General features: G+C 42.6%; 1 protein-coding gene across 16 annotated transcripts in view; it reads right to left on the bottom strand.

The window, feature by feature from the left end:
• LOC146816773 (CYFIP-related Rac1 interactor A) overlaps positions 1–12,593 on the bottom strand; it is a 300,974-nt gene that overhangs the window by 131,837 nt on the left and 156,544 nt on the right. For 10 of the 16 annotated variants that reach the window (XM_085610657.1, XM_085610648.1, XM_085610650.1 and 7 more), the window contains exon 3: positions 11,484–11,551. The gene's annotated coding sequence lies outside the window, so the exon portion shown is untranslated. The remainder of the gene's footprint in view (positions 1–11,483; positions 11,552–12,593) is intronic. The other 6 variants (XM_085610663.1, XM_085610662.1, XM_085610655.1 and 3 more) reach the window with 1 other exon arrangement.

Below are 12,593 nucleotides of genomic sequence, written 5' to 3'. Positions count from 1 at the left end.
CATTTACTCTTATTTTCATTGACTGCTTGCTGTCTCTCTTCCCTGCGCCATTGCTCAAGGCTTATAAAGCTTTATCGAAGAGTGTAGATCCCAAAGTACTGGTCTGTACTAATTTAACACATTTTTCATCACAGATGTTTTTTGAAAGAGGATCATTAGTTTCTTCTGCATAGTCACATTGATGTACATTAAGTTCTGATCTGTTTATGTTGGTTTACCGTAGAGCCTTACAGTAGCATTGTGCAGTATAACTTCAGTGAAGAACTAGACAAGCAAGTTAGTTTTTATGATCTGGCTTGACAGCACAGATGTTGCCAGACAATTATGTGAGCATCACTAGAGAGGGGATTTGGCTCCGCCCACGTTAGGAGTCGGGAATACATGTTTTGATTGGCAGAAGTTGCACCCATCCACCCAAAAAGTGCTCGCCTTCCACACAGCTGTGATCATTTTATTTATCCAGCTAGTTGAGACTGAACTTTCTGGTGCACACACGACATTGTACTTCTGTAGAACTGATTCGGATAACTGGATAATTTATGGTGTTTGCTTTTCTCTAGCAGCAGCAGAGATGGGAGGAGGGCAGTCATTAATCTACATGAATGTTTAGGTCTGACTTGGAAGTAGAACGGTCACCTGAAATTTTAATCTACACCAATGTTATTCTACAGTTCTTTACATCCACAGATATACATATTAATTCCCATGCTATTGACTTGTAATGCTTCACATTACCATACATTATTCCCTCAAAGCCACATCGGTGGCTACTGCCAATGATTGTTTTTAGTTTGGTCAGGACAACTGACTGACCTTCAACCATCTATTAACAAAGCCAACATATTTTGCCTTTAAATTATGAAAATGGCTATCTTAAGCTTCGTTATTACACACGGAAGAGGCATAGCAAGGGCAGCAGTATATGCAATTTTCACGCACACGTGCAGAAGAGTTATTTTGTGGCTACAGCAACACCAATTTTCTTCACACACAACAGGTGCAAATGGGCGAGAGACGTTAACATACAAAGGGAAAAACCACAGATGACATCATTGCAAGTTCTCTCTAACTCACACACACATATACACCCCCCCCAAAAAAAAACCAGGGGCAGCAACAGTGCAGCCTCCCTCTCTCTCTGTGAGACACACACTCGCTCTCTCTTTCACCAACAAAAGTGTTATAACTATTGCTTCTCAGATCATTGGGAGGCGTTTGTCCTTTTGAATTGCTTCCCAATATCCAGCAAATGAGGAGCTAGAAGATCAATGTCCTCCTTGTAAAACTTACCTGACAGTCCATCACTAGCTGTTGCTTTCCCATTATTGAGGTTAGTTAAACGTTTTATACCTTCGATTGGGATTGAGAAACAGAATCTTTTTCTCTGTTTCTAGTCATGCTAGAGTAACAGTTTGCAAATATTACATCTTACGTCTGTGCTTCAGATTAAGAACTCAGTCAGGATTTCAATTGACCGACATACTTTGATTCAGTCTTTATTCATGATTTTGACAAGATGATCTGTAGTCCATTTGGATTTAATAAATGCTGCTAATGTATGCCCCAGTGGCTCTCCCTCCCCATATTTCCTGGCCGCTCCATACTTACCCAAGTCATTTACGTCTGTCTGCCTCATTGCAGAATTTTCATAGCTTGTGTTGGATTTGCAACCCTTGTGTCAGGTTTATGTGTCCTGATATAATGCACCTCTAGCTGCTTCAGAATGTCAAGTTTCTCTCCGATAGACTTCGGTATACCATGACCGTTCGAAATACATTCTCCCCTAATCACGACTTTGAATGCCTCCTGCACCATACTATGCTCATCAACTGAGCCCTGATTACGCTATTATGGCCTGCTTAATTTCTTCTCTGTAAACTATATTCACTAACGTGGTAGGATGAAATCTCCACAATTTTGTACACCCACACTGCCCAGTATGCGCACATTTAGAATTACAGCTGAGTAGTCAGATTGTGTTCAGGGCATATGTTGATGTCTCTAGTCCATCCCACCCTATCACTAATTCACATCCAGAAACCATGCCTTGGTGGTGAACCAAGCACTGCCGATTAATATGTGTATAGCCGCTTAGACTACTCTCTGACTCTCCAAATTACCATGAAGTCTTGTTGGTGCATTATTATCGAGTAAGGCAGAGCATACCCGACCACGTTGCTGCTCCCAAGTAGTAGTACAATCTAAACTACTGTGGAGGGTAACATAGTCCCCACCTCAGAACAGCGTACAAGGCTGTAGCTTATTGCGCTATGCATGACCGTATGAAAGTATCGAGGGTCGCAATAATTGTGGCTCTACATGTTCATTATATGACTCTGGACAATCCGATATCTCCCCTCTAGGTTAACCTCTGTATCAAGAAAAATCTCAGCCCTCTTCTAATAAATGCTGAAACCCCTTTGGAGTAACTGGAATAGTTGGCAGAAAATCTATGTGATCTCCAGCCTTTTGCTCAATTGCAGCCCCTCCCTCCTGTGAGGTGTTTCCTGCAACAGCAGGATATCTATATATGTCTTGTGGCATACGCTGGTACTGGTCAGGTTTTCCGTGGATCATTTAGGCCCCTTGCGTTCCATGTCATGAACTCAATAAGTGAGGGATTGTTATCACTACTCTTGGCCATGTTAACTGAGGTCTGATTATGGCATGCGTTGTGTCGCTACTGTTACCTGCGTCGCTAGCATTCAATTTGCAATTCTATTTTTATTTTAACACTCTTCTCCCCTCCCAAGCTAAATTTGAACTTTGCAGTGGAACAACTATGCCCACCCTCCTTCCAAAACTCATCAATCTTCCCCTCAACTTGTGTGTGTAACATTCTACCTGGGATGTATGTCTGTGCCGACCTAGATGAGCCATCCTTGTTTCTGCTATGCCTGCCATTGTTTGCCCTCTGACCCCCAGGATATCGACCATTGATATTATTTAAATTATCACTGATCATCACTACGAAAGAGGAAACCTATATCATTATTTATGTTAGGGATGTGAAAGAGTGAAAGATCCCTTTGACGACATCTATAAACTAACAAACTTTTCATATCCATTAACTGATATACGGGGCTTCATATTTAGAGGATAAGAGTCAGGGGTTATCCCACTTTTACGTATAACGGCCATCGAGTCCTGTCTCCATCTACTCTCATCTGATCAATTCTGACCGCCAGATGGCTTCTTGATCAATCATAGATCTGCGATTTGAATAAACAACTAATTATTCTATAGTAATCACTGACAAAGAATACTCTGAAGAAGGCTTTGCCGAAACGCGTCATTTCATAATTCTGTGAACTTGTTCAGTGTTTTTATCTCTTCACAATTTTGTATATTCATTGATTGTTCCTATGTCATTGAATGAATTATTAATCAATTGAATCACTCGCATATTTTTGTGACATATCTAATCGTTGATTTTTGATTGTTTTATGTAGTTGTCTTTTGTAACAAAATAGATTGTCCCATGTATGTGGTTTTTGTAACTAAATTTATCTTTTGAATTAAATCACAAAAATTCTGTATAAATGAATATCTATCATGAATATCAATAGTGCAATGAAACCAAAAAAAGAACATTAAAATAAAAACATTAATCTTGAATGGTTCAAGTTACATCACTGTATTGATTCTTGTTGTGTCTCTGAAGTTGCCACGTTTTGTGTCATTTTATCTTTGCACTTAGCCTGGTGCAACTGCTATCTTTATATTCATTGTTTGCCGTATATCCATTTTTAATAATGCTATAGCTGATGGTCTTTGTCAGCGGCTATGGCGTGCCACATAATATATTACTTTTTTACTTTTGTTTGTGTATTCCAGCTGCTTTATATGCAGTACATTTCTCAAAATCATTTTGTTAGCAAACTTAATTGTAACCCTAACAGAAGATAGTGAATATTATTCACCATTTAATTCAACCAGAATCGCTGAGACACCCATCATGAGGTCTGTACAAAGCGCTCTTCAGTCACCACGTTATCTGTCAAACATATCCTTTTGGAATAAAACATCGCTAAGGCCTTGGCTTGCTGTCTTTCCATCGTCATTACGATTCCGGTTTCTATTTTTACAGTTCTTGTTCACATTGTACCCTCCACACTACACTGCTCCATCCGTAATGTAGGGAACCTCGGAGTAGTCCTCCTTTTGGCCTGGGTTAATGGTGCAAGCCGTCTCCATGGCTAAGTGGATTTCCTCCCATGCATCGACCTTCTGCTCGTACGGACCGTTGAACGAGACTGCTACCGGCCACTCCTATCTTTAGTTCAACACCAGGAAGGCCAACACAGCAAGCCGATCTTCCTCTAGCTACTCTCTGGGGGGTCACTGGGTTTTCGGGGCAGGAGCAGCAACATCAGGACAATCACTCGGTTTCTGTGAATCTCTTCATCTGCAAGGACTCAGTGATTCTTAACCTGTGGTTCGGGGACCCGAGACTGCTTTGAATATTCAATCATATTAACAGATTAACGAAGTGCATATAAAGAAGCAAAACTGAAAATGTTTAAGATGTTCTGTTAATGTGAAGGAATTTGAAATTGAAGGCTAAACGTGCATCAAACAGAATATATATAGTATGGACAATGAGTGACACCCACAGATTTAGTAAATTTCCAAGCTTCCCATTAAAATAAAAAAATAATAAAAAAAAAATATATATGTTTATGAATTATATAAAATATTTCATAATGTGTACATGTTTGATGAATGCTTGTTTCATTATTTTTTGTTATTGTTTTGCAGTTCAAATCAACGAAAAATCTTAGGTTGGGGTCACTGGCTTCTAGTAATGACTCTCTGGGGGTCCCTGGATTCCAATAACTATTCACTGGCAGGTCCCTGTGTTCCAGTAACAATTAAGTGGGTGCCCACGGAAGTCAAAAGGTTAAGAAACAGGTGACTCTTGGCAGCTACCCAGTGTGTGTATATTGCTTTCAAGCACAGGGCTGCCGGAACAATCTTAAACCGCTGCCACCTTCGTTGGGCTCTCTAGGCACGCCCCAACCAATCAAAACTTACTTACAATGTCTAACTGATTTGCTCATCGGTAGACTGCATAAATCAGTTTAACCAACAGTTACGTATAGTAATATAAAATGTACTGAAATATAAAATACAGAGGGGAAAGTTGATGTTTTAACACTAGTGCAATGAGAATTGTTTAGTCTCACACATATGGGCTGTGTTAATTAGAAACACCCTCTTTGCAAAAGGACAGGGAGATGAAAATAATATATTGTGGGGAATCCAAAACATGAAGAGTTAAAACATTTGTTTTGATAAGCGTTCTGGCAGGATGAATCTTTCACAAACCAGACACCAAGAGATGAGGTAACTAGAGGGAAGAGGCGTCTTATCTTTAAACCTAAACCGGATGTGCTGTGAAGAGGAAGTGCATTCCACAACCGCGATGCTAATGCAGGGAAAACTTGGCCACCCCATGTGCATTTCATAAATTTGGAGGGGGTGGGGGGGGGTAAGACCAGAATTCTTCATCTAGTTGACCAGTGGGGTCTTGTCGGCAAACATTATTGGAATCCTCAGTCCCACAAACGTAGAAACTCTTTTATAAAGAGCAATGTATGTGCACAACACCCAAGAAGCTAAATTTCTATCTTTCCGGCCACAATAGTCTGTGCAGAGAGCCCAAGACTCGCGGCACCTGAGCCCAAAGTAAGGCACACGTGGTGGCCTCCTGCAGCATTCTGCAATCTCTGAATGTTCGGTAATGGAAGCTCTGAAATTGGAAAGCCATTTCATTGTGAATGAGAAAGGCCAGCGATACACACACTGGCGACCCCATGGGCCATTCTAGGGTGAGAATCAACAGCTAAAAATCACCAACGTAAAGCCCCAGAGTGGGGAATAGTGCTGAGGCTGCACCAAACACTAAATTGCAAATGGTGCACCAAACCAACGAGAGCACTGAAAGAGTAGAGTGAGAGGCTGAGTCTACAACCTCATGAAACATTGTTGCAACATAAGAGGAAGATGCATAAAGTGACCCTCTCCTTTATTTTATCTTTCGTTACAAACAAATCGGAACTAAAATCAAGCCAACAGACAGCCCAAAAACAAATACCCACATTTTATTTTCTATCCGACACCAGACAATTACTTCGGGTTGAGAATGCAGCTGGAAGCGCATCGCCTAGGGACGTTCTTTCTCCTCCCGTAGTATGGCGTCGCTCAGAGAAGCAACCCTTGCAGATAGTTCAATGCATGCAACATGTACAAGCTTCAGGCTATCCCAGCAGTTTAGTAAAAATGTACAGTCGAAGCTGAGAGAAAATGCTTTTTCAAAAAGGGTTTCCAAACTGCACATTCAACAGCGGTTCAAAGCACTGAATTGGGGTAAATATAAATGTAATAAAATGTGTACATTTATAATCCGTGGTTTATCACCCATGAGGGTATCCAGGCGCTGTCGAGGGGCACGGGATATTAAGTGATTTGCCCAGAACCACAGGATGTTGACCCGTATGAATCATGCTCTGCAAATGCTGCATAAGGTAGATATTTTCCATGATTCGAAGGGCTTCATCGCAGCATTCACTACCCAAATATTCAAAGCGGGGTGCTGAAATCGCACCTGGGCTAACTCTTGCACGAGTGAGTACCAAAACACATCTCACAACATAACTGCACAGCCAAGTCTACTTACAGACGCAGCTATAGCATTATTCACATGCTCCTTTCCGGCCTATGGTCCAGGGCGTCATGAGAATGGGTCAGGCTCATCTTGCTCAAGTACCAGTTACCTGGAAGCCACTCTGGATTCCTCTGCAGCACTGCTCTGTGCTGGCCCAGGGGGCACCAGGGAACCAGCAAATGCAAGAACAGCAGTTTTCTTTCATAAAGGAATTAAAAACGAGTTAAATCATAAGCTATGAATGATTTAGTTTCAACAAAGCAAATACTACCATAATAAGATAATACTCTTTCAAAGGTGAAGAATGACATAAAAGAGCACATAGGAAACCGATAAAAGGATGAACCATAAAGCTCAATCAGCTGGAGCAATTCAATAATAACAATTGGAAAACGGATAAACTTATATGCTTAGAGGAAATAAATCGCACTGCAACTAATTAATCAGCTAGCCACACGCTACCCCACTAGACACATATTAGCGTCTCTCTATGCAGACGATGCAACAATCTACGTGCGGAATACACAAATTGGTCTGAACCCCACATTGAGAGAATTCACTGCGTCTGGTGGGATCTCGGGTGTTGATATCAACTAGGAAAAACACAGATTTCCCACTTACTGAGGCAACTCAAAAGTATACTCTTGACTACCCCATCATGTGTGTCAGACGGAAGTCCAATATCTGGGGATAGTGATTACCAGAGATCGGACAGAGCTCATGCCAGGCAACTATGGGCAGACCCTAGCCTCCCTGACAGACACGATTACGCGGTGGATAGCCATGCCACTCTCAATGGCAGGACGAATATCACTAATGTAAATGGTGATACTGCCTAAACTATTATATCTCTTCATCAACACACCATGCACCATACAATCCAGGCCGCCATTTCTTTAAAACACTTCAAACAATGAATCAGGTTAGCATGGGGAGGAAAAAAAACTAAACTCAAATGGGACAACCTCACACGAGCCTTCTCACAGGGGAGCTTCGAAGCTCCTGACATGAAACTTTATTACCCATGTGCGCAGGCACAGTACGCAGTGTACTGGTTTAACCCCCCCCTCATACACCACACTTCGCCAATGAACAAGGCTACATGGATCCAATCCCATTGGCGAGCTTTATTGCACACAAACCTAAGAACAGTTGAATGCACTACTGCTGCATGGAAGGGCATTGCAGATAGGCTGGCAGCACCAATTCTCTATTCATTCAGATTATACCTCTTGCAGCGCCAGAGCTCAGAATGACACAAGAAGTTGGCTGCCGGAAAATGTTGCGCTAAGTCAAAATACACACCTGGGGGGACCTTTACAGCAATGGGATATTCAAAAGCAGGGACCAATCCTTCAAAGGTAATGAACCGACATCAATGGAGTTATTCCTATTCGTGAGGCTTTGCCAGAGTGTCAAAGCAGTCACGCCCAACCACCAATGCTGGACCACTTCATACCATGCTGCAGTACACCACCCCGACACACGCGGTCTCCCTTCTCTATCACCAGACACAGGCCTCCTTAACAAATGCCTCTACCGATTCCAAACAACGATGGGAGGTAGACTTGGGCGAACCTCTCACAGATACGAAGTAGGAGTATAGCTGCGACCAGACCAGGAACATATCGGCTAATAGCCGCCTGCGAATTACACATTATATATTCCTCCATCGCATGTATTACATTCCTGCTACACTGCATAGATGTCAGATAGGGGAGGATAGTAGATGCGGACAAATGAAAGCAGATTTTACACACCTAGCATGGGACTACGAATACATAAAGGCATACTGACAGCGGGTCCTGAAGGCACTATGCACTATGTAGGGCTCCCAAATTGAAGGCTTGGCTACGGGACCTCATACTGTGGCAAGAGCAATCCTTGATATATGTAGAGCTCCTCCCGCCTACTTCTAGACCGAAAGATATATGGGACACGCTGAGGGTATATTTATTAGCCCACCCATCATTACCCCTCCTGGCTGGAAGAGAGAAAGTACTGGACAAAAGGGAAAAATTCAATACCTGCTGCTGTGAGGAATCAGATGAGATCGTATGGGATGACAAAGTAAGTGCGTAGGAGTAGTGAGAACTGGGGGAGAGAGGGGGTGATGGAGGAGAGAAGGAGATGGGGCATGGGTTAGGAATGGAGAAGAGGAGCGGGAATACCCAGACTGTAAAAGATTGCCGATGAGGCATACCTCAGTTTAGAGATAGTATAAAGAGGATTCTGCCATGTGCGACTACTATAATGTACAACATGATATGGATGTTGATTGTATTTGAAAAACTTCTATTAATAATTTTTTTTTTGAAGTACACTTTAAACTAGCATAATCTTCGCCTCCGGTCCAAACACAGAATGAAAAATGTCCTAGCTATCGTAACCGAAAGTTTCAATTCTATTAAGGACTCTGAGGGAAGGATTATCAACCAGGAAACCCTCCCTGTGACTAGTAAGTAACAAGTTGTGTTCTCCTGCTGTAAAGTCTGCGCAGTGACGGTGATTCAGTACACGTTTACTGTCTATATACTGTGTAGACTTACTGTTAGTCAAGGGAACTGTATTAGGCATACATTACTTACTGCGTGGCTGGTCGGCTGATATCCTCTTGGTAATGTCATCTCTTTTTCCGGGAATGGAGAATGGAAAACAGGATTCGTGAGAAAAGAGCTATGGCGTAACTCGCGAAATGAAAGTGGATTTGGGGACAGAGGAAAAGGGCTATGATGGCTACGTGACCTGTGATTGGACACCTGTTGGGACTATGGGACTGTTCGTCCATTGTTTGTTTTTACCATTCCCACTGTTCCATGGAAAATGTGGTTCTGTTTAATTAATGAAAAGGGCTGCTGTAAAATAAAGTGCAGAAAGCAAAAGCATAATCCCCACCTCTGAGACTTTAACAGATTTGAACAGCTAGGAAATGTTTCATTGTGAATACCTTTCTCAGAGAAACAAACCGTAGGAATAATAATGAAGGGTCACAGCTGCGGTACCCCATTTATTTCTTAACTCTGGATAACCATTTTTGCCTGTTCTCTTGCTGTATTGACGAATTCTTACAGCTCAAAAGAGAACATTGTTTCCCCTCTCCGAGTCTTAGATAATGACCACCTCTTCATGCAAGAACTCTCAGGAAAAAAAACATTTATTACGGTACGGATTATGGTGCCCACGCATGGAGAACCAGATGCTGCACCAGTAGTCATTTGGCAAACCTGATCACCCCCCCAACATTGGTGACACAGAAAGGCTACCGTAAGTCATTAAGCTCCTGTTTGCCAGAAGTTCCCTTACAACCCAATCAGAGAGGAGTGTACCACAGTGGTCCATGGTACTCTCAGAGGTGCGGCAGTGCTCTGTGGCCTCTGCCCTGGAACAGCGCACTTTACATCCTCTCTGGAAAAAGAAGATGAAGAGCGCGGACTTAAGACATCCTGAAGCAGAGCCTACCAAGGACAGGGTGTAGCGTTTGCTTTAGTCCAGCTTTAAGTTACTTTGCCTGATCACTCAGCCCTCGGTTGGTGAACATCTCAGGAGGTGCTGCTGCTGCTCCGATTCACCTGAACAAGGAAAGCGCGTCACCAGTGGGTAGGTTTCTAGGGCTGGTGCCTGCACAGCACTCAACGCTATGCGATGTAGGCAAGAGTGGCATCTTGACAAGGTGCCTTCACGCTGCATCCCTCTACCCTAGCCCCTCTTTGCAAGCCAGTGTGACCGCTCCAGACCTGGTGTGCTCTTGGGCATATTTTGACACAGCTATGCTCTAGTGTCCACAGTGCCGTCTGCTAGTATTTGAAATGTGGGAGGAGAGGGAAGCACATGTCCCACAGATGGATGAATAAAGCTCCAACAAGTCTCGTTCCAAGGGTCAGCTTGTATTCTAGACAAGCAGGTGGAGAGGCCAGGGAAACCATAGAGGAGGAGCGGCCACATACTGGACGTCACTCACATTTACTCCAACCCTATAGCAAAGCTGCTGACCAGCAGCACATCACCCAGGATGGCAGATCACCCACACTGATATTTGCGTATTTTTCCTTACTGTCTTTTGATGCTTGTATACAATCCACTATTGAGCTGCAAACAGTGCAAGTCACCAGTTTTTCGCCAATCTAAGCTACACTGCTTTGTCAGAGGGTGTTTGACTCGGAAATCTCAAATTGAAGATCTCTACATTTACTCCTGCTTCTTGTCCTTTTCTCTGAACCAGAGTTTAATCAAATGTGCCTCATCTGTTATCTTGTTTACGTATGCAGCTGGGACCTGCAAAAATGTGTCCAGCTAGTACTGGGCAAAAGAAAGATCGTGTGTCACGTCAGAGTTCAAATACAGGGGAGCCATCATCTGGGATAGTGGACAAATGTCTGGGCATTCCAATTACAACATCATTTTTCTCTTCCCCTCACATCCTCCTGTACCTTTCTCAATCGGGAGATTAGGCTCCATGGAAGCATTCTGATATCTTGAAATATTTTTCATCCTTTGACAGGGTTTCTAAAATTGTACTTCCATGATAAATGTTACACTAGCCACACCATATGCAACCTGTAACTTTTTACACCTGCAACCACTGATATTATAATTTCAGATTTGTATTTGTACTGCTTAAAAAAGGCAAATATATCAGCTTGACCTAATAAGATTTTCTGGAAAACGTATCCGGAAAGGACACATTCTACAAAATCTACTTCTTTCTCATGGATTTATAGAGGCAAACAAAAACAAACTCGGGGTAAACAAGACAAATGCTGCCACTGTTGTGACAGATTACATGAAGCTTATAAACAGCAATTGTAAACCTTACCTGAATACTCAGGTGTTGCAAATTCAGGTCCCAATGCACCAATCCAATTAAAGAGGATAGATCTTCTGCTAAAAGGGAGACAGGAAGATAAATAATTAATTCACTTTGAAGCCTCTTAATAGTTTCTTCAATGTAAACAAGCCAGAGTATTAATGTAATCTCCCACAAAAAAGGCCAATTTGACTGTAAGATTTATTTTCAAATCATCATACCCTGCCTTTCATTCACATGTTCTATACAGACTTAACCCGGCTGTCTTTCTGTAGCGGCTTGTAGAACAAGCATTGGCAAGGCCAACAAGTCTTGTCAATGCGAGAGCTACTAGCGTTGTCAATCTGAATGTCTTTTAGCCGTGTTGCATAGCAGAACATCTGCTATTCAGCATGGCTGAAATTCACGGAAAAAATTACTACGTTGCGGCCCATGCTGGCCAGGCCAGAGCTCTTTTTAGGTCTCGCCTAGGCAGCGCTTGTGCTGTCTCTGTGAGACATGCTGTATTCAGAATATGGGCTTTAAAAGCTCTGCCCATTTTCAAGGACTGCCCGTTACATGTGTTGTTACACAGAGCTTGTGAGCAGTATTTCTTTCTTTGGAGCACTCGAGACCAGTGCTTGTGGTTTACAGAGCTCTGTTATCAACAGGGCTGTTAATCTTGCTCTTATCTTTTCACATTTGCCATGCATTTAAAGATTGAGGTCTGTTTTGGCTGCAGCTGCCTCCTCCTTCCTCCTGCTTTTGATATGCACTGCCTGGCGTCAGGGTGCCTGCCTTCCGATGGCTGGTGCCACCTCAGTTTCAGAACCCAACAAGCATTTGCAATGCAGTAGGTCACACATTTGCGAGAGTTTGAGTTATTGGCATTGTAAATGACAATGTCTTTTATGTGTGTTTAGAAAACCTGCAAGCGGTGCATAAACATGCACTTTGTACTTCTAGTCGTTGCTTACGAGAAGCAAGGCTGGCAGTAACTGCGCCCCTTTTACTGCCAGCTTTGCTTCTCGTAAGCAAGAGCTATAAGTAAAAAGAGTGTGTTAACGCACTGCTTGCAGGTATTCAAAACATATAAAAACAAGAGGCACTGCCACAGCTGCCATGTAATGAGATAGAAAC

This window comes from Triturus cristatus, chromosome 6 (genome assembly GCF_964204655.1).
Source record: "Triturus cristatus chromosome 6, aTriCri1.1, whole genome shotgun sequence".
In the NCBI taxonomy this organism is placed as follows: Eukaryota; Metazoa; Chordata; class Amphibia; order Caudata; family Salamandridae; genus Triturus; species Triturus cristatus.
Note: the sequence above shows the minus strand (reverse complement) of the source record. Positions and strands in the feature narration are given on the sequence as shown.